Consider the following 23,952-nt stretch of genomic DNA (forward strand, 5'->3'; position numbering starts at 1 on the left):
CAAGTTTATTTATGCTGGAAGACAAAAATTTCTATCATTTTCTGAGGTCTTCTCTTAGTTCCTTATTTCCTCTTTGAAGGAGCTGCTCTTCTAAAATCATTAATCTTCCAAATGATACTCTCCCATTTATCTGTACACCCCAACCCCTCATCAATTGCTGGTATTAAAAAAAAACCCAAGTTTTAAATATTTCATAATGATAATAATGCCAGGCACAGTATATTGTCAAATACAGTCACCTCAACCATGTATTGATCTGTAATGTCATATAGCACCATATGCTGTCATTATTTTACAGATGAGGAGACTGAGACTTAGGGAATTTCCGGATCTCGCCCAAAGTCATAGGGCTTGAGAGTGATGGCACTAGAGCTTAAGCCCACGCAGCCCACGCCTTGAGCAGCTGCTCCAAGCACAGCCCCATATCTAGCCTCAGCTGTGCTCCTATGTTGTAAGTGATCCTAAAAATGAATTCCCAGGAGACATATCATCAGGATGGAGAGGTGGATGTTTTAAGTTGCTGGGATTTCCTTCTGTCTGGTTCTTTAGAGAGGCATATTCAGATGTCTGGAAGTCAATTGGTTTTGAAGCAAGAACAAGCCCCTTGATATCCATATGGAGATTTGCTATGCTGCCTACACTTTAAATTAACCTTATTGATGGATTTCCTGCCAAGCTTAGTTTCATTTATTATGCATGTTCCTTTTGGTAGGTGGAAGAAAAAAAATATGTGAGAATTATTCTCTAAATAAAGCAATATATAAGCCAGGCTCATAAATTTTCTAAAGTTTATTTTTGTTTGCCAAGCTCTTCTGTACTTTTTTGGGGATAAATGTGTTTATTTAATACAAAGAAAAGCAATATCTTAAAATAAGGATATTTTAGTAGTAAACAACCAGGAGTGGATCTTTTTTTTTCTCTTTCATTTGTCATTATCAGCTGAAGACATTCGCAGCCAGCAGCCAGGGGTGAAATTTATGGCATCAAGATAGGGGAGCCATTCACTGTTTCTTCCTGATTTTAAAGAAATTCCAGCCCCACCTCCTACCCTTTCTGGACTTTAAAATGTGGCATCAGAAGAATGTATTACAATAGTTGGGCCTAAGACCCACTGCAGGGCCACAAGTCAGGCTCAGATTCCCCAGAGGTGATGTGGAGCATGAGCACCCTTTGTGCTGTTCTCCTCTTGGGATGAAAAGATACAGATCAATGAAGGGGAAAATAACAAAACATGCCTCCATTTAGTCTTTTTTGACATTACCTATGATGGTCAGACAATGCAGTTTGCCTGAAATACTCGGCTTTTGATGATCTGGGGAAGATAGTGAAAACACATAAATGGCACCTGAATGGCTCGGTCCATTGAGCAACCGACTGTTGATCTCAGCTCAGGTCATGATCTCACGGGTTCATGGTTTTGAGCCCCACATCGGGATATGTGCTGTTAGTGCGAAGCCTGCTTAGGATTCTCTCTCTCTCCCTCTCTCTCTGTCCCTCCCCCACTCGTTCTCTCCCTCTCTCTCTCTCTCTTTCTCTCTCTCAGACTAAGTAAATAAACTTAAAAAGAATTTTTAAAAATCAAGTTTGAGTTGAGGGGAAGGAAAATGGTTCCCAAAACAATTCAGTGCTTAGTCGTTGCTCTACATACATTGGAACTCTAGAACTTTCTGTCTGACTGGGAAAAATAACGACCCAGTTGATCAGTTATATATGTGGGCTTGTTCAGAAAATTACTAATGGAGTCTGTAATTCCAACATTTTCAGACCCCATGCTCCCTTTTACAACAAATTTTTGAATACCCTTTCTACTATACTGAATTGAAATATATTTTATGACACATCAAAAAAAATACTATCCTATTATGAAAGGAGAATTAAAAAGTAATTCCCTGTGAGGTATGTACCTCAATTTGCAAATTCTCAGACATGATTGCTGTTAAAGACAGTTTAAAACAACAAACAAGTAAAATCTTGACTCCCATCCAGAGAGAAAAATGAGCATATGCATATATTTTAGTTAATTCATAATGAGGAACCAAGCAAATACTATACCTTGTTCAACAGAGAAATCAAAGAAGGGATGGAACACATTTATAAGTCAGAAATATTGAATGTGTAAATGGAGGCAAAACTAATTTCTTCAATAGTAGAAGAGAGGCCAATTGTACCTTTATTAGACAGGACAGAATTTGCATGTCTGTAGACAAAAATTATTTTACATTGCTATCAGCTATCAACCCTTTACATGAGCTGTAAAGCAGCTCCCATGAAATCAGAATCGGATAACCCAGAGGGTTGTGCGATAGACAGTGCACAGTTTTCCAAAGAAGTACAAATTTTCCCCTACACATTCTAAATGAATTAACCAGACATTTGCCACTATTGGTCAAAACACTCTGAATGAGACATCTACACAGGCAGCATGACTCAGCTGGTCGAATTGTCACCCCACCAACATTGAAACGTGATACCTTCAGGTAGTTTCTGAAATGATAAATTTCTGAACGAAGGATGTATACCCTTCCCTCAATCTACACAGTACCTAAGCTACACAGTATTCCTAAAAACTTCAGTGCTCACTGAAACTGTTTGATAATATTTTCTATGTATAATGGTGTTGGGTTCTGGGCGCAGATTATTATGCACGTGTTTCTCACCTCCATGTTTCAAGGACATTTGACAGTTGTGGGAGGGAAGACAGACCCTTTCCCGTGGGGTGTTTTCCTGCAGGGTGCAGGGGACGTGCATGGTAAGGCAGGACCTACCATCCTGGCCTTACCCACTAAATGCAATGGTGCCCTCCAATCCTTGCGGCAACAACAACAAAGTCTCACAAGTTATCAACACACTCACAGGGTGAGTGTGCAGCTGCCCTGATGGAGAAATACTGTCATCCCTGAAATATGCCCTGGGACCCACTGATCCATCTCTACCTCCAGCAACACTACCTGCTTAGCCAGGCAATTGTGGAGAAGAGCATGGGGCCTTCTGTTTTTAATGTGAAGATTTTAGTTTAATTCCTCTCCTCTGAATCCCTGTCTTTCAAGTTTAACTACCCAACACGTTGAGAGACAATGGAGGTCTTTCCACTGAAAGTGAACACCCACCTACCCACCCCAGTCTATTTAAATGGGAGTTTGCTTCTATCTATCTGAAGAGTTCCTGCCACAAGACCTGCAATAGAGGGTGGGGTGTGGTGGGGTAATGATAGAAAGTGACACAGTCAAATGACCAAAGGGGCCAGGCTAAACACAGAGTAACGAAGTGTCCAGGAAGTGCCGGATTGTTCACGCTTGCCGTGACTCAAGGGGCACCTGCCCCTCAGACTCAGCCCAGTGTTTCCAGATCTGATTCTACCTTCAAAAGAAGCAGGGAATCTGAGGTTCATGGAGGCAATTTTTCAGTTCCTAAGTGTTGGCTCATCTAAATGTTTATGATATGTGTAGATGGATAGATGCATACATACATCATTCATACATATAGTTACACCCATGAAAAATAGTGACTACACCTTGGGTACTGAATAGGTCCATTCCTTAAATTAAAATGAAAACTGGGTATTATTACCTCCATTGCAGATTTGAGGGAAAAGGGACTTGCAGAAATTAAGTGATTTGCCTAGAGGCACACAATTAGCAGGGATTTGAATCAGGACTTTTCTGCCCCTGATACCAAGTTGCCACCCAGTCTATGGAGAGACCACAGGATGCTGTTCTTTTCATCTTTTTTTCCCTTCAACCTGAATTCACTATTTAAAAAAATTTTTTTAATGTTTATTTATTTTTGAGGGGGGTACAGAGAGAGAGGGAGACACGGAATCCAAAGCAGGCTCCAGGCTCTGAGCTGTCAGCACAGAGCCCAATGTAGGGCTTGAACTCACAAACCATGACATCATGACCTGAGCTGAAGTCGGATGCTCAACTGACTGAGCCACCCAGGTGCCCCTGAATTCACTATTTTTTAAAGTTTATTTTTAATATACATATTTTTAAAAGTTTACTTATTTATTTTGAGAAAGACAGAGAGCAGAGGAGGGGCAGAGAGAGAGGGAAAAAGAGAATTCCAAGCAAGCTCCATCTGTCAGCACAGAGCCTGATGTGGGCCTCAAACTCATGAACTGTGAGATCATGACCTGAGCCAAAATCAAGAGTCAGATGCTCAGTCAACTGAGCATCCCAGGTGCCACTTTTTCTTTTAATTCCATCACTCCATGCTCATCATGACAAGTGCACTCCTTTAAAAAAATTTTTTTAATGTTTATTTATTTTTGAGAGAGAGAGAGAAAGACACAGAGCACAGGCAGGGATGGGGCAAAGAGAGAGGGAAACAAAGAATCCTAAATAGGCTCTAGACTTGGAGCTGTTCAATCAGCACTGAACCCAATGTGGAGCTCGAACCCGCAAACCATGAGATCATGACCTGAGCCAAAGTTAGACGCTTAAGTGACTGAGCTGCCCAGAGGTTCCTTAACAAGTATGCTTCTTAATGCCCATCACCTATTTCACCCTTCCACCCACCCATTTCCTTTCTGACAACCATCAGTTCTGTATAGTTAAGAATCTGTTTCTTGGTTTGTCTTTCTTTTCTTCCTCTTTTGTCGATTTGTTTTGTTTGTTAAAATCCACATATAAGTGAAATTATAAGGTATTTGTCTTTCTCTGACTTATTTTGCTTAGCATTATACTCTCTAGCTCCATCCACGTCATTGCAAATGGCAAGATTTCATTCTCTTTTATGGTTGAATAGTGTTTCATTGTATATACATACCACCTCTTCTTTATCCATTCATCAGCTGATAGATACTTGAGCTGCTTCCATATCTTGGCTATTGTAAATAATGCTGCTATAAATGTAGGGGTGCATGTATCCCTTTGAATTAGTGCTTTTGTATTTGAGTAAATACTCAGTAGTGTGATTGCTGGATCATGGAATAGTTCTATTTTTAAGTTGTTGAGGACTGTTTTCCAGAGTGGCTGTACCAGTTTTGCATTTCCACCAACAGTGCTTGAGGGTTCTTTTTCCTCCACATCTTCAATAACTCCTGTTGTTTCCTGTGTTGTTGATTTTAGCCATTCCGATAGGAGTGAGGTGATATCTCATTGTAGTTTTGTTTTGTGTTTCCTTGATCATGAGTAATGTTGAGGCTCTTTCCTGTGCCTGTTGGCCATCTGGATATCTTCTTTGTAGAAATGGCTGTTCATGTCTTCTGCCCATTTTTAAATTGGATTACTTGTTTTTTGGGTGTTGATTTGTATAAGTTCTTTATATATTTTGGACATTAACGTTTTATCAGAGACGTCATTTGCAAATGTCTTCTCCCATTCCATAGGTTGTCTTTTAGTTTTGTTGATTGTATGTTCTCTTCATCTTTTATAATTCAAAGACAGAACAAGAAATCGGAATCACGTCTGCTGAAAACAGCATTTATGCATCTATTTAAGTAAAATCAACATTTCTTTTTTTGGTCTTTTTATCTTTTTTATTAATTATTTTGTAAATACAATTTATTGTCAAACTGGTTTCCATACAACACTCAGTGCTCATCCCAAGAAGTGCCCTCCTCAATGCCCATCACCCACTTTCCTCTCTCCCCCCCACCCATCAACCCTCAGTTTGTTCTCAGTATTTAAGAGTCTCTTATGGATTGCCTTCCTCCCTCTCTCTAACTTTTTCCCCCTTTCCCTCCCCCTGGTCTTCTGTTAAGTTTCTCAAGATCCACATATAAATGGGGTATCTGTCTTTCTCTGACTGATTTATTTCACTTAGCTTAATACCCTCCAGTTCCATCCACATTGCTGCAAATGGCATGATTTCATTCTTTCTCATTGCCATGTAGTATTCCATTGTATAGATAAACCGCATCTTCTTTATCCACTTGTCAGTTGATGGACATTTAGGCTCTTTCCATGTTTTGGCTATTGTTGAGAGTGCTGCTATGCACATTGGGGTACATGTGCCCCGATGCATCAGCACTCCTGTATCCCTTGGGTAAATTCCTACCAGTGCTATTTCTGGGTCATAGGGTAGTTCTATTGCTAATTTTTTGAGGAACCAGACACATAGACCAATGAAATAGATTAGAGAACCCAGAATTGGACCGACAAATGTATGGCCAACTAATCTTTGACAAAGCAGGAAAGAGTATCCAATGTAAAAAAGTCTCTTTAACAAATGGTGCTGAGAACTGCACAGCAACATGCAAAAGAATGAAACTAGACCACTTTCTCACACCATACACAAAAATAAACTCAAAATGGATGAAGGACCTGAATGTGAGACAGCAAACCATCAAAAGCCTAGAGGAGAAAGCAGGAAACAACCTCTTTGACCTCAGCAGCAGCAATTTCTTACTCAACACATCTCCAAAGGCAAGGGAATTAAAAGCAAAAATGAACAATTGGGACCTCATCAAGATAAAAAGCTTCTGCACTGCAAAGGAAACAATCAACAAAACTAAAAGGCAACAGACAGGATAGGATAAAACCAACATCTCTTTTTTTTCCTTAAATAGTTTATTGTCAAGTGAAAACCAACATTTCTTAAAGCTTCTAATGATCTACATTTCTGTCAGCAGCACAGGGAGCTTTCTGGGGAAGGGAGGGTACCTGACTTTTGATAATGTTTGCAGTGAGCTGGGTGAGTCATTTGCTGTGTTAGCCTGCCATCCATCAAAATTGGTGATGAGGATGACTGAATCCCTGGGGGTTGCTTGTGAAAAATGTTAAAGCTTTAATTGAAAAGATCTTCAACACAGGCCACAGAAAACTTCCTCATTGTGAATTCCTGTCTTGCCCCTAGAGGCCCTGGGGCCTCACCAAATGCTAGAGCCAGGTCATTCTGATACACTTAAGCCATAAGCCTTTGATGATGAGGGAGTCCTGCACAGCCCCCATTAGAAAGGAGCGTTCTTGGAGCATTGTCCTCTGTCAAGGTCTAACCTCCCTTCTGTGAATTTCTGCAAATTAAGGCTGCCTTAAGGAAAGTTGGGATGTTTCATCTTTTAAATGTCCTGATTGGAATGCTCACATGATAAGACCGCTGGGCTTGACTACCTACAAGAGGTATTTGTTGCAACAAAGTATCAGGTACTCCACCAGAAATTTTCAGGAGTTTCCTGGAAATCCTTTGTCAGTTTCTTTTTCTTTCTTTGTGTACTCATTCATACATTCATTGCCCTAACTCAGATCAGGGTGTGACCCCAGGTTTACATTCTATTCAAATCAGCAAACATTTTTTTCTTCTAGAGCAGATATAAGTATAGATTTAAGCAGATTTATATCTGGAAGGTATCCCTTGGATTCCCCAGATTGCCAAAGGTGATCATAGACAAAAGTGGTTGAAAATTCTTGAGTAAAATCTCTTACATAGAAGCTTTTCTTTTCTTTTTTTTAATAGTTTATTGTCAAGTTGGTTTCCATATAACACTCAGTGCTCATCCCCACAAGTGACACAGAAGCTTTACAAACAAACAAACAAACAAACAAACATCCTGCCCCTTAAAAAGATTTGTATTGGGGCATCTGGGTTGCTTAGTTGGTTAAGTGTCTGACTCTTAATCTCCGCTCAGACCATGACTTCATGGTTCATGAGATCAAGCCCCATGTAGGAGTCTGTGCTAACAGCCCAGAGCCTGCTTGGGATTCTCTCCTTTTCTCTCTGTCCCTCCCGTTTGCATTCTTTCTCTCTCTCAAAATAAATAAATCAACTTAAAAGATTTTTATGATATCAATAATGCATGTTCATTAAACACAAAATAGGGAGGGAAAAAAGATAACCCAAAGCCAAAATAAAAGTCTTGGTGATCTAACTGGAAGAAAAAATGTGCATGTTATTTAAGATAAGTTGCAGCAGAAGGCATCAGTATCAATGAAACATTTTCTGAATGGAAGAAGTTAGGTGAGAACTGGCCTCCAAATTTACTTCATTCTCACATTGTTACAGAGTCTGGCACCCAAGGATCATTCAGTTGCCTAATCTCCCGGTGGATCAAATTTCTTTTGTTGTCAGATAAGACTGGTAAAATAGTTATTATCTATACTTAGAATAATAATAAAGAGTTTAACAATTACCCATCAATATATGCTCTGAGCTGAAAATCCAAAGCAATCTAGGATTGTTCTTTCTCTGTATGTTGCAAATCATGAACCCTTATGTGGAGCCGTTAGTATGCTTAGGAAGGGAGGCAGAGAATACAAATGCGGAATGAAATGCAGGGAAGCACAAATTGTGTAAATGAAATCTAGACTGTTTCTGGGAACATAATTTCATGAATAAAGATGATCTAGCATCTCTGAACTATGTATTTTAAGATTAATATTTCTCAATAGTACTTGTCAAAGTGAGTGGCAGTAGAATCCATAATAAGTACTTTATTGAATTATATTTAGGCTAAATATAAATGTAAAAAGGCACCAGGAATTCTTGTGTCAAATTATGTCACCCAAAAGTTAATTAATTGTACCATGATTCTGAAAAAGAATTTTTTAATTCGTCAAATATCGGTTTGTATTTCTAACAATTCAATCATTTTTTTAATCGATAAACTTTATGTTTTAGAGCAGTTTTAGGTTCACAGCAAAAATGAACAGAAGGCACAGAGAGTTCCCATATACTCCTGGCCCCCACACGCCCACAGCCTCCCCCACTATCAACACCCCACACCACAGTGCTATATTTGTTACAACTAGTGAACTACACCGACACTTCATTATCATCCAAAGTTCATGGTTTACATTAGGGTTCAGCCTTGTTGTACATCTATGGGTTCTGATGAATAAATAATGACATATACCTATTTCTACCATTGTAGTTTCACTGTTCTAAAAATACTCTGTGTTCCACCTTACCAGACCTTACCAGAACGTCATATATAATTGGAATCAGACAGCATGTAGCCTTTTCAGATAGGCATCTTTCACTCAGTAATATGCATTTGATATTCCGCCATGATGTTTCACGGCTTGATAGGATAGCGCACTCTGTTCTTGGGCAGAATAGTATCCCACCACCTGGGTGTACTACAGTTTACTTATCCATTCACCAGAAGGACATTTTGGTTGCCTCAAGTTTTGGCAATTATGAATAAAGCCACTATAAGCATCTGTGTGCAGGTTTTGGGTGACATAAGTTTTCAGTTCATTTAGGTAAATAACAAGCTCCTCACATGCTGGGTCAGAAACTGGAATTCCTCAAAGGATAATTTTGTAACATTCTAGGAAACTAAAGTACTGTGGTCAAAACTTCTGTTGGTTATGTTGCTCAGACTCTTCATCTCAAACTGAAATCAGTACAGACAAGCCCACTTTGAGGGAACTTTTTTTTTTCCTTTTCTGAGCTTCTTTTTAGCATTCACAAGAAAATACACTTTTTCCTCTGCTTTCTTGAATCAAGAATCTACTTCGCTATTTTAACAGCTCATTTTTTTTTCAAGTAAAAATGGAAAGGAATCAGCAAGTTGTATTTCTGCATTTCCTTATCATTTCCTTTTAGGTCTATTTCAAATCCAGTTCCACCGACCCAACATATGAAATCATACCACAAATTTTTCATCAAAGTTATTCTCTGTCCCTAGTCTCTATTGGGAGAAATAAACTCCCCCTTTTTAGAAGATAATAATCTAATCTGCTGAGAATCAGGTGATAAGTTTTGTAACAATGGGTGATGAGTATATTGATTATGTTAGTCAACATACTCATCTTCCATATTGAAGTTATTTGTTATTGCCTGTCTTTGGTTTGAGACAGTCAGCTCCCTAAAGGCACTGACAAGACTTCATTGATTATTCTGTGGCACATAGTCAGTCGGTATTTCAATTTGTGGAATGTATTATTGGTTCATCAGATATAATAAACGTTAATCAACCTTGTTTGTTTAGCAGTGATTAAGCACTGACTAGGCACAAAGCTGCATGTTGATTATTTGGGGTGTATAAATATGAGCAAAAGTCATTCCCTGCCTTCAAAGACCTTACACAACTGTCAATCCTTGCAGCATGCTGTGCTTGTGAAGCCATTATGCCTTCAACCCGCCCCTCCATCTACTCTGGAGAGTTTCCCTAGAGGCTATGGCCTCCTGCATCTCTTCACAGGAAAGCATTCTTGAGCCTTGGAGCAGCTCACCATCTTGGAGGCAGACTGGAAGTCTCAGAGAATTCTCCAGAACAACTCACGACCAATGAGGGTGGTAGTTCTTTGCCCTTCAGAAGGACACTTTTTTTTTTTCTAGGAGAGAGAGAGACAGCGTGAGTAGGGGAGGGTCAGAGAGAGAGGGAGACACAGACTCTGAAATAGGCTCCAGGCTCTGAGCTGGCACTCAGCACAGAGCCCGACGCGGGGCTCGAACCCACGAACCTCGAGATCATGACCTAAGCGAAAGTCGGACGTTGAACCGACTAAGCCACCCAGGTGCCCCCAGAAGGACACTTCTGAGCCAGACTCTCAGCAGATCTCTAATGGGGTTGAGCTCCAGTTGCTCACAGGAGTAACAAGCTCATTAAAACACCTTTGTCAGCTTTTCTCCTTTCTTATTCCCACTTCCTACTCTTTCACAGTGCTTCCCGGGATCTCTTCTCATATAAATTCTTATACTCAAATCCCTTACGCAGGCTCTGATTTTAGAAGTATGGGCACTAGAGTGGTAAGTAAGAGAGGCAGGGACAGAGTGCTATTTGAATTTGTTTTTTTCTAGGAGAGAGAGAGACAGCGTGAGCAGGGGAGGGTCAGAGAGAGAGGGAGTCACAGACTGAAACAGGCTCCAGGCTCTGAGCTGGCAGTCAGCACAGAGCCCAATGAGGGGCTTGAACCCACGAACCACGAGATCATGACCCAAGGGAAAGTCGGATGCTTAACCGACTAAGCCACCCAGGCGCCCCACAGAGTGCTATTTGAATGCAGAGGAGGAAGGATTCATTCTAGCTAGGAGAAAACTTTGCATCTTTTGAACGAAGTCTGGGTAGGAGCAGTGAGTGCACCTTTGGAGGAGGTGCTTCAGGCAGAGAAAATAAAGGCACAGAGGTACTGAGGAATCCAGGGTGCTCAGGGAACTGTAGGCGGTTGAGTCTGATCAGAATGTGGGTAGAGAAGCATCTTAGACTTTCCTAGAAAGTACTCCAGAGCCCCTCACATCCCAGCAAGGAAGCAGGTCTTTCCTGCAACTTTCATCTTAACCTTGGGGTCCAGCTACTCACCCTTCTTACATTGGTACTCTGAAATGTTCAGACATTCTCCTTTCAATAGGAATATCCAAATATAGAAACAAACCTGGCTACACATGATCTGTAAAAGCAGCTGTATGGTAACAACTGGGTAACCCACTGTCTTTTTCAAGCATGGATCTTTCTTTCTGCCTGTTGATTTTATTTTATTTTAATTTTTAAAGCATATTTATTTAATTTTTGAGAGAGACAGAGTGCGAGCAGGGGAGGGGCAGAGAAAGAGGGAGAATCTCAAGCAGGTTCTGCGCTATCATCGCAGAGCCTGATGCTGGGCTTGAACTCACGAACCATGAGATCATGATCTGGGACAAAATCAAGAGTCAGAGGCTTAACCAACTGAGCCACCCAGGTGCCCCTACCTGTCAATTTTAATTCACGTTTTCTGAGTTCCCATGACATTAATATTTTGCTCTTTCTGAGAGCTTATAGTCTAAACACAGTGTTTGTGCCTCAACCTAGACAGGGAACTTTCGTGCCGTCTGTTAGAGGCTAATCTTAAACTTAAAAAAAAAAAAAAAGGGAATGGTATGTCATGGAGTCAAAGAAAATGACCCAACCTAACTCTAGTTTGGAATCCATACTGTTCGTTCCCAAGCACATACAATGTATATGTATGGCCCTGTTCATTCTCTCTCCACGTGCCCAGGAAATGGTTTCTTTCTAATAAAATGTTCTGACAAGTCATTCCATCTTCCAGTACTGACTCAATTATAGCCTCTCGCCATGATCAACAACTGCTAAATTGGTTATACACCCAGAATAGGAGCTGAGGACCAAAAAATAGAGGTGTGGCAGGAGGACGGGAGCAGAATAATTTGGTCATTTTCCCAGCAGAGGAAAGCCAGTTGAAGAAAGACAAAATGAGTGCTTCTGGAAAAGGTATACAAGATTAGAAAATAACAGAAATTAAAGAAGTTATTAAAGCTCACAAGAGAATTTGGTGAGAGAACACTATTCATTTCAGCTCTGTAGGAGCCAGTTTGCATTATTATGTTTTGCTCTATACTTAGCTTTGAAGAAAGCCACAAATTACAACGGTTAAATAGAGCTTTTGAAAACAGAAAATAGCAACATTGCAAGTACAGAGCAGCAGTGGGGTAGAACACCCTCCAAACCATCCCCGAACGGGGATGACTGTAGAGAACTTCTGAAATTCTTCCCTCCGTCTCCCATCCCCAGGAATTTCAGCCATGTCCTTCGTGAATCCCCATTACTATAATATTATTTGTGTAATAAACACAGCTTTGTTTTGTTTTGAAACTGGGAGGTTCAACCAAAGGCCGGGGTACAAAGAAAGCTGCCAGGGTAAGTTGACCAGGTTGAGTATTTTGCGGTAGAGACTAAATTAAGTCATATCTGGATCCAGGGGCATCTGGGTGGCTCAGCTGGTTAAGTGTCTGTCTTTGGCCCAGGTCATGATCTCACAGTTCGTGAGTTCGAGCCCCACATTGGCCTCTGTGCTGACCTCAGAGCCTGGCACCTGATTCTCTCTCTCTCTCTCTCTCTCTCTCTCTCTGCCCCTCCTCAGCTTGCACTCTCTCTCTCAGAAATAAATAAAAACACTTTAAAAATTAAAAAAAAAAAAAGATATCTGGATCCAGAAGGGAATGATGAATGATGATAATCCCATTTGTTGAGCTCTTTGTATGTCCAAGGCACTAGACATAACACATGTGTTAAGTCATTTATCCTCATAAAAACCTGTGAGACAGATACTATTCCTAACCCATTTTGGAGACGAGGACACTGGGACCCAGGGAGGCTAAGTAACTTGCCCAAGGTCACGTGGCTGGGAGGTGGCAGAACCAGAATTGGGTCTGGCCCCTGAGACTGTGTTCTTGATAACCACACTGTAATGCCTCAGAGACCATGCTATGGAGTGAATGTTTGTCTTCCCCCTCCCTCTCCCAAATTCATATGTTGAAGTCCTAACTCCCAGTGTTTGAAGGTGGGCCCTTTGGGAGGTAATTGGTTTTGATGAGGTCATGTGAGTGGAGCCCCGTGATGGAACTACTACCCTTACAAAAAGAGGAGAAGACATTAGAGATTTCTCTCTACCGTGTGAGGATGTAGTGAGCAGGCATCTATCTGCAAGCCAGGAAGAGTGCCATCACCAGGGACTGAATCTGTTGGCACCTTGGTTTTGGACTTCCCAGCCACTAGAACCACGAGAAAATAACGTTCTGTTGTCGAAGAAAGACAGTCTATGGTATTTTGTTATAGCAGACCAATAAGGCTCAGACAGGGATGCCTGGGTGGCTCAGTTGGTTAAGCATCTTACTCTTGATCTAGGCTCAGGTCTTGATCTCAGGATGGTGAGTTCAGGCCCTGCATTGGGCTCTGTGCTGGGCATGGAGCCTACTTTAAAAAAAAAAAAAAAGGAAAGAAAGAAGACTAGGACAGACCACTAAGTTGTCACAACCAAGTTGTTACCCAGGGAGTCAGGGAATTGTAGGCAGAAGAGTTTCCACTCAGACCCAGGGATTTATTTCAGGTGTTTCTTTGTGAGGCTCCAGCTTGCTGCAGAACAGGGTTGAGTTACAGAGCCTGCTTGGCCCAAAGGTGACCCAGGGTAGGATATAAGACCACGAATCAGATTTCTGTAAGAAACTAGGTAAACCAAAGGTTTGGTACCTTCCCAGTTACCAGTGGTCACTTCATTTCTGATGAAACAGCAGTTATGAGCTACATATGCAGGGATTTGGATATGGACAGGGGTGTTGAATTAGAAGGAGTAACAAGGCAGTTCTTCCCCTTCTCATCCCCTGGGATATGGTATAAATCAAGATCTGTGTTAAATATGAAGAGATTACAATTTGAGGTACCCCAGCATGTCCCTCTCAGACAGACTTTCATAGAGTCCAGTCCCAAGTAGTTTGACTCTAATTCACTTCTTTTCATTGACTGCATGCTTAATGGCATAGATGCAGTACCTCTCAACTGAATGAAATTCACTTTGTCACCAAATGTTTGCCACAAAGAATAGTGCTACAGAATATCCCTATGCATATATGCTCGCCATATAGGTAATTTTATTTGTATGGAATAGATTATGAAAAGTGAGGGGTTTTTTTAGAGTATTTTTTAATTTGAGAGGTATTATCACGTTTGCTTTTTTTTATTTAAAAAATTTTAATGTTCATTTATTTTTGAGAGAGACAGAGTGAGTGGGGGAGGAGCAGAAAGAGTGGGAGACACAGAATCTGAAACAGGATACGGGCTCTGAGCTATCAGCACAGAGCCTGACATGGGGCTCGAACCCACAAACTGTGAGATCATGACCTGAGCCGAAGTTGGACGCTTAATCAACTGAGCCACCCAGGCGTCCCAGGTTTGCTTTTTAAATATGCTCTAACATATCACTTTCCACTGGTACTATAGGGCATATTAGGCTTTCTTTCTTAAACATCCTTCTTAGTTCCGGGGGTTCGCCCCAGGGAGAAGCCAGGTACTCACTCTCCCAACATCCCTTGCAGCATGAGTGTAGACATGTGACCTAGGCCCTGCTGGTCACATACCACAAAGACTTCACACTGATGAGATCAAGACACAGGCTCTGTACAGAATCCAATCTGGCGAAGTGTCTGCAGACACTTCCAGCTTCTAAACGTAGCAGTGGCGGTCATACTTCATTCTGGAAACTTTGCAGCTCTAAAACAGGGATAGCTTGTCAACCCATCAGTAGCAGGAATTGATCTAATCTTAAATGCACTCACTTCAGTCCATCCCAGTGCCTCTACTCCAGCTGAAGCCACGATGACCTCCTTCTGGGTCAGCAGCAACACACTCCCACCTGGCCTTCCACTCCCTAGAGTGATTAGAGTCCATTTTCCACCCCCATGGCCTGAATGATCTTTCTGACACTCAAGTCTGATCATGTCATCCCTGTGCTTTTAAAACCTTTCATTTTCTCCTCTGTCTCAGGCTATGGTTTCCATTCCTCAGCATGGTCCATAACCCCCTCCAGGAGCTGACCTCTGCTCCCCTCCCCTGGCACACCTCTTTCCTCCCTTCTCCCCGCACCCTCCGGGCAGGCTACACATTTCTTGGGTCCATGATCGCCCCATGCTTTTTTCTCACTTCTGGGTTTTTCCAGGTACACTGTACCCCTCTCCCCTCGCCCCTTCCCTGCTTGTCTAACTCATTGTTCTGCAGTTGTCAGCTTAGATGGTGCTTCTCCAACCGTCCAGGACTAGATTAGATGTCCCTCCTCTAGGTTTCCACAGTGGATAGTTTCATTTATTTTTATCTCTGTTTCCCCGCTAGGTTACTTGAAGACAGGGACAATGCCTCTTCTGTTTCCTGTGTGTAATCAGTGTCTACTACAGTGCTTGTGTTTAGTAGGTGATGAATACCAATTTGATGAATTAATAAATAGATAAGACAAATACTAAGATCACTCATTTACTCATGAGGTAACTAAAGTTTGGGAGTCTATTTTCATAAGGCTAAGGGGCTAGTTAACAGCGGAACTGGGACCAAAACACAGGTCTTCTGACTCCTGACATATTTTCGACTAACCCTCATTGCCGCCTTCAGATGCAGTTTATCACTCTTCTTGGTTTAATAAACACCATTATGATGCGCAAACACTGTAAGGCAGGTTTTTCCACCTCAGCGCTATTGACATTTGGGGCTGTTCTGTGCACTGAAAGAAGTCTAGCAGTAGCCCTGGCCTCTCTACCCACTAGCTTTTATCCTCATCCCTCCAGTTGTCTCCAGACATTGTCAAATGTCCCCTGGGGGACAAAACAGCGTTCCAGTAAGAACCAGTGCTCTAAGCATACCAGGCACCCTTTGTTAACTCTCTGCAGCTTTGGGATGAGAGGGTGTCTCAGCACAGGTATACCCCAGGTGGAGAGATGCAAGAGCAGACTCATGTCTCAATATTGCCCTTGCGTCTTTTAACCACAGGTCTTGACCTCACTGAGCCTCAGTATTCCCATCTGCAAAATAGGGATGATAATGCTCGAAACTATAGGCTTGAAACTTAGAGGGAACGTTCATGAAGAACTCAATAAATGACATTAATTCAATGAAACAACTGCTTTCTTTTGAACAATAAGTTGTGGATTAATCACCAAAGCATGCATAAAGAAACCCAGGACTAGGAGAGGAGCCAGAAAGTCAGGGTGAAATGGGACGGGTTTGAGGAGAGAAGGCTTTTGCATTCTGGGAGGCCAAAACACGCCCCACGTTTCAGGAATCAAAACAAGTATGACATTTGAACTGACAAGCTAATGGGTATGCTGCCTCTTACTTATTACCTCCTTGTTTCATGGTTTTATGGAGAAAAGAAAAAAGAAAAAGCCACCCTTAAGGATAGGTTACCCTTTTTAAATATGATAACACACCCCATTGGAGTGGAGGGCAGGGAACATGGACTTCAAGATTGATCAAAAATGAAATCAGGTGAATTAGCAATTGCTCTCACTCTCCTCTCCCTTATGAATTTTAATGCAATATTTAATATTTGATATACTGTGTTTATTTACGAGGTTCCTTCAATTTTGAACAGCAAATCTCGAAAAAATATTTTCCTTCTAAGCATCTACCATTTTTGCTGACTCCCTACTTGGACAAAACTGAGCTGCTCCAGAAAATGCTTCTGAGGAAATTCCACATGGTGTCCTTGCCTGAGGGTTATAAGGAGCAAACTTAAGGAACAAAGATGTCCCTGCTAGGAAGAGCAGAGCTCAAGCACTCACTCCTCCAGCTCCGCAGAACCTTACCGCTCTCCCTTCCTCTCCTCTGTTCATCTCTTCTGCCTCCCTCCCTGAGACTATAGAACTTTCTCCCCTCTGTCTGTAGTGAGTGAGATGCCCTAAAATACAATCTTTTGCAACAGTGCTATATCCTCTTTCTTGGGTCTAAGGATGTCTACCTCCTGAACCCTAAACACGAAAATACAAGGAAATAGTATCAACCAAAAGATAGGTGTTAAAATGCCCAGTAGGAATAATAATCCGAAGCTGGAAACATCCAAGAGTCCATCACAATGGGATGGAGGGACTGCGGAAGCCCATACGGTGGAACATCACACAGCAATGAGAGAGAACAAAGAGCAACTTTGTGCAAAAACACAGATGAATCCACTGTTAAACGCAAGAGAGAAGCACAAAAGAGTGCATTTCGTACTCTTAAATGGAAGTCAAGAGCAGCAAAACTAATTCTGCTGTTAGAAATTAGACTAGTGGAGTCAGAATGGTGGCAGCCCTGCATCAGGGAGTAGTGACAAGGAGGTTTCAAATGCCGGTTACAAGACTGTGGTCACTTTGTACAAATTCAGCCGCTCCTCATTCATGGCTTGTGCATTTTTCCGTATGTAGATTACACTTCAATCAAACATGCCGGAAATAAAAACAAAAACTCTAAGACAAAAAGTTCCAGCACTCTTTTATTTCTTTGAAAATCCTTTCCCTCACATTATCTCTCTCATAAGAGAATATAGATGTTTAACAAAACTGCTTTTTGGGGGGGTAGAGAGAGAATACAAGTGGGGGAGGGACAGAGGGAGAGAGAACATCTCAAGCAGGCTCCACACCCAACACAGCCTGACAAAGTGAGGCTCTATCTGACCCGAGCTGAAGTCAATAGTCAGATGCTTAACTGACTGATCCACCCAGGCTCCCCCAAAACTGCTTTCACAACACTTTCAGAAACTAGTAGCAGCAGTAAAAGACTTGAATTTGAGGTTGTGCTGAATTTTCCTGTTGATTTCTCTGAACTTAGCACAGAATGTTACCACTGCAAGAGGTTGTGGGACCATCTAGTGAGTGCACCTGAATTTCTGCCTTCTCCTATGTGGGGAAGCTGAAGCCTGGAAAAGTGAAGTGACTTGCTCAGGGCCACATGTTCTCTAGTAATAGAATTGTCATTAAAAATCTCTCAAAATGAGAATGGCAATGAGAGTTCACTGCCCCCAAAGTCCCAGGATTTCTCCTATTTAAGAATAAAAATACTTTGGGAAGGAAAAGGAACTGGGTTGATCAGTATATAAAAACAGAACTTTAATTAACTGACTCCATTCAGATAAGAGGTAATGCTCTCACTTGGTGTTGTAACTCCTCAGCAAAATTCCCTTTTAATAGATATTTATAAGATAGGTTCACCTTGAGATTTAAAACAACAGCTGTAACAGAGAGTATGGGTTATGCTGCAATAACAAGCAGCCCCCAGATCTTTTAAAAATTTTTAAAAAATATGTATTTTTGAAAGAGAGATAGATCATGAGTGGAGGAGGGTTGGGGGTGGGAGGGACACAGAATCCAACACAGGCTCCAGGCTCTGAGCTGTCAGTACAGAGCCTGACGTGGGGCTCGGACCCACAAATTGTGAGACCATGACATGAGCCAAAGTCGGACGCTTAACTGATTGAGCTACCCAGGTGCAAATATGAGGAAATTAATCAATCAGTGCCTTTAAATTTGCTCCTCTGTCTCCCATGACTTTTAATATAAAAATGGTGTTGTCAAAATATTTGCTGTGCAAATGGTCTTGAGTCAAGAACCTACCTTAGAAAGGTTCAAATATTTTATATCATTGATTTTATATTATATTGATTTTATATTATATATCAATGATATAATGATTATATCATTATTTTTTTACGCCTACACAAAATTATAAAGTGTTACTTTCCTCAAATTATGGAAAATGGGGGACCTTATAAGACACTCCCTTCTCATTAAAACTCACCACGATATATTTCCAGTTTTCTCTGAATAGTCTTTGGTCTTTTATGAATACTTCCCTATTAAAGAATCAGAAATGGGGGCATCTGGGTAGCTCAATCAGTTGGGCATATGATCTCAACTCAGGTCATGATCTCATGGTTCGTGGGCTCAAGCCCTGCATCAGGCTCTGTGCTGACAGCCCCAGATCTTGATGGCTGAAAACAGCAAAGGTTTATAAATATCCCATGTGCCTATCAAATGTCAGCAGGAGCTTTGCTCCCCCTCTTTATAGCCCTTTTTCTGGGATCCACTGATGAAGCCACTCTCTGGATCCTGGCTGGTAACCATGACTGTGGGGAAAGAGAATACGATAAAGCACACACCAGTTCCTAAACCTCTGCCTGGAAGTGACACAGACACTCCATCTCTCCATTAGAGCAAGTCTTGCAAACATTCCCAACCTGCCATGCCCAACAAAGTACAATCCTACTATGAATCCAGAAGCAAGGAGAGTGGGACTATTTGGGAACAGCTCTAATGACTATCTCAAAAAAAAGTGAAACTCTCCACCCTGGGAGCCCCACACTTCCTCGTGAGTTTTACCATAATCACTGACTATTTAAAGATATGATGGAGTGAAGATAAACTCGTGAAAGGAAAACAGACATGAAAGGCAGCATTGGCAGGTGTAAATAAAACTCTTTCAACTATAATTGAAAGGATTTTTATGAAAGGCACGGAGTGGTTTCATGTGCCATTCTGCAAATAGTTTAGTGGGCTGAATGATCGATATTCCTCTAAAGTGCCCAGAAACCATTTTGACCAAAGGCAACTAAATAAATTAATTGTCCTCTAGGACTGTAACATTGAGCCCTTTAAATGAAGGCAGCTTTCATGGATGCAAAGAAAATGCGTCCCTTGTGGTCTTTGTAAGCTTTAAACATTAATTAGGAGAGAGTGCTTTTAAGTAGGAAGGAAAAAAAAATCCATTTTGTTGGGGATACAATCTCTAATGTTAAATTAAAAAGGAAAGAAGAAATAATTTTACAGCTAATAAATAGGTTTCTTTTTGCATGACTTTCTTCCTTTTTTCCCCCTCTGCCCAGAAACAAACCATAAAATCATTAAGTACTGATAAATAAAGGGAGAAAGTGTCAGGCTTCACTCTTCAGCCCCACTCAACTCACTTTCTGTACTAAATTTCAAAGGATATTGTCTTTGATGGGTAGCAAATAAATGTTTTATCTAAAAAGTCTAGTTAAGACATGCATTTAAATGGACACTGCTTCAAAAAACAAGGTTGGGATAAGAGTAACGGTCTGTGAAACACACGACAACACACACAACTTGGGTAGTCTGCAGGTGCCAATGCATGGGTTCTCTGGGGAATATGTGCTATCACACTTCAAGTGATACTGGATTCAGAGACTTGCTTCACAACTTGAAGTAATGTTATATAATACATCCTTCTGGGGCCTCTGTAGTAGGAATAGTGCTGATGCTCTACAGTCATATGATTTGCTAGTTCAATGTCTGAGTGTAAAAAAAAAAAGTGCAAAAAGTGAAAATCACATATAATTCTGGAACATTAACTAAAGTTTCAATGTTAATGGCTTATAATAAAGATACAAAGTTTGAGAACCACAGCCAGGATGTGGGATCCTAGAATAGGGGTCCAGCTAGGGAGCACTCAGGTGCAGATGATTGTTTAGAGGGGTTCTAGGCAACGGATGGGCCAGGGGATGGCTTGAAGAGTGGTTGCAGTCAGGAGGGCAAGAAAGGGAAACAAGATGTGTGTCAGAGTCTTGCCTGCTGGGTCAGATGCAGTCTAGCTACATGAGAGCTCTCCAGACACCCTCTGAAGGACTTCTGTCTTTCCCATCTAAGGTTTACTTGCTTGTTATGATCTAAATAGAAGTTTAGTCCTTCTGGAGCTGAATGTCAGCCTCTTTGTCCTAAGAGTACTCTAGTTAGAGACTAGACCTTGCCTTCTGGCTTGATGTTGACCTCCAAGGAGGAATCCGCATTGGCATCTGTTACATCAGTGCCAGAGCCTGGCACATTTAAGTACTTGATATATCTTTGTTGAATAAATGAATGTTGGATAAAAAACATGAGCAGAATGGGAAGAGGGGCAACCAGGGCTGGTACATTCTCTTCCTTCCATCTGATGACCCATCTTTAACAAATCATTCATTCCTGGTCCAGCACCAGGGCCATAAGAGGAAACTCCTTGGCAAAATAGGCATCTTTCAGGCTTGCAGAAACTTTATTCAATCCTGTGCCGGGGTTTCTTCCATGTTGTGGACCTTCCTTGGCATTTCACCTTTAGCTCTAACATGGCAACTCCGAGCGCTTTTGTTAACATTTGTTTGCGCTGCAAGGTAGTTGGATGAAAAATGTCAACTGTCACGACCCAGAAGGAAGACCAAAGGTACAGGTAAAATTTCATGGGGAGAAAATGTGGAAAATGAGCAGCCTCCTAAACAACACTGATCTTGCTGTTGACTCACCAAGAGTGAGGCACTTGGTATTAAAAATGTCATCAGCAACAGAAAAGCGCTCATGTTTACGTATACGACCTTTCAAGTGATTTTGACAATGATTACATGTTGAAACCATAATAATTCTGGTTTCTCAGTGGCTACACTTAACTTTAAACACCTAGCTAAAATCTGGAGCAGATGGATATCTGAAGCTTGAAGCTGAACACCCTTACAGTAATACTTTATATCACTGAGACTATAATCACAGAATGGATATTGATTTTTAAAAATAGTTCTCAAATACTCCAAGCCCTTCTGTGCACTTTTTTTTCCCAAAGCACCCAGTAGAGACCCCACAATGTAACATTCTCATCTTGCTTTCGTAACAATTCTTACAAATTTCTTGTAAGAATACTACTTGGGAAACAGTATTTTCACCATGTGCTATGTTCATTCCTAATGAAGCTCTTGACCCTTTGCTCACTGGCCAACAGTGCACACCTTTATATTCTTCTTGACTGGACTGACAGTGGATACAAACATCAAACAAGACATTTCTGGGATGGAGAGAGCCTGGCAATGGCACCAAACCAAACTCTTGTGGCCCCTAAACTTCCAGTCTCAAAAGGGTTCTCCAAAGCTCTCAGCAGCTGTCCTCTCCTTTGCTGCGCACTAGAAGAGTCTGTGACAGTTTCAAAAATACATATACCCAGACTGCATAAGAGACCATCTTGGAGGGTGGAGCCCAGGCATCTGCTTTCTCAAAACTCCTATGTGATTTTCATTCAGGGCTATGGTCTGAATGTTTGTACTCCCCCAAATTCGTGTTGAGGTCCTAATGTCCATTGAGATGGTATTAGGAGGTGGAGCCTTCAGGGAACTAATAGGTCGTGAAGGTGGGGCACTCATAAATGACATGAATATCCTTAGAAGAGACTCCCTTGCTTTTCTACCATGTCAGGATACTGCAGAGAAGTCTGTGACTGGAAGAGGGTCGTCACTGGGCTGTGCTTGTATCCTGATCTTGGGACTTCCAGCCTCTAGAGCTATGAGAAATACATTTCTGTTGTTTATAAGCCACCCAAGCTGTGGTACTTTGTTACAAGGGCCTGAAGGGACTAAGACATCCAGCTTGGCTTGAGGAGCCGCGGACTCTAAGCATAGGAACTGAGTGGCTGATGTTGTCCCTTAGAAGCCCAAATATCTGTTAGCCAGGAAGTAACAGCTTAGCGATGTTTCTCAAACTTCTCAAGTTGTCCCCTTCATAATTTTTGCCATATGCGTGTATCATATTCTATCCTTTAGTTAAAATTTTTTCTAAATTAAATTATGTTTAAAAACTGAAATATAAGTAATAAAGAAACAAAATTCTTATTACAAATGTGAATATAAAATCAGTACCACTCACCATCGATATAAGGCAACTGAACGAAGAAAATAAACAAACGCCCCTCACATTACTCAAACCAAGCCAGACTCTGTTGCTTGCCCAAAGGCATCCAGCCAGAGGCCTGCCCTTGTAGTGAACAAGGGAATGCAAAAGACTCTTGTTTTAACCAGAAAGTACACAATCCCCTTACCAGGCCTGAGGCTGAAGGCTACTCTTGGCCACTGGAATTATTCAGAAATGGCCCTGGGAGTCCATTTGGGCTGATGAAACATGAGGGGGAAATTCTCTGGAGGTTTTTTGGGGGGGAACAAAAAGATTTTCTCTTCTGGGAGCCCCTGGAAGAAATTGCATCTCTTCCTCCGGATGCTGTCTGGGTCCAACACTGGGGACAAATCGCTAGTGGCTGCCCCAGCCCCTGGGAGAGCTGCTGCCAGCCCAAGAGTGAGGCCAGCACAGCAGAGGCGACAAAGCCCGCTGAGCAGACCAGCCAGAGCCCCCCCGCCCCTCAGTCTCTAGGCTATTTCAGTTACCGAGAACATTCTGAGTGGGGTTTACTGTTGTCAGCAACCCATGACATCCCAATACAGAAAAAGCAAGGGTTCAATAACATACTAGCACCCAACAGAGAGACTTTCTTCTTGATATAATCAGGAGGATTGAAAGAGAGCTTGAGGGGAGTAATATCCTTATTGGTTCAAGGTCATTTAATGCCATGTCTGTCCATCAAATAGAATCACCTGAAGTGGTGCACGACGTTCACTTGGGAAATACTTGTCTTACGTTGGGAGAGGTGGTGGCTTAACAGAAACAAAGCTGCAGGGGCTACGATTGGCTTATGTTTACTTCTTGATAACTTTCCTCAATAAGAAAATCCAAAGTGCACATTGTCAGATGCACTTGAACTCCCACAGGAGTCTGAAAATATGGGCTGAGGATGAGGGAGAGAATGAGTTACCTAAATAGAGCTCTCTGAGCAACTCCTTAATCACTGGAACTCAGAGTGTAGCCCATGGACCAGCAGCATCCATGGCATCACCTAGGAGCTCGTTAGAAATGTAGAGTCCGAGGTACCCAACCCACCCCCTCGCGCCCCCCACTGCCAGACCGACTGAATTAGAATATGCATTTTAACAAGATGCCCTTTGGTTTATGTGCACAGTAAATCTTGAGAAGCATGATCCTAGGAGC

Source organism: Crocuta crocuta, unplaced genomic scaffold (assembly GCF_008692635.1).
Source record: "Crocuta crocuta isolate KB4526 unplaced genomic scaffold, BGI_CrCroc_1.0 scaffold54, whole genome shotgun sequence".
NCBI lineage: Eukaryota > Metazoa > Chordata > Mammalia > Carnivora > Hyaenidae > Crocuta > Crocuta crocuta.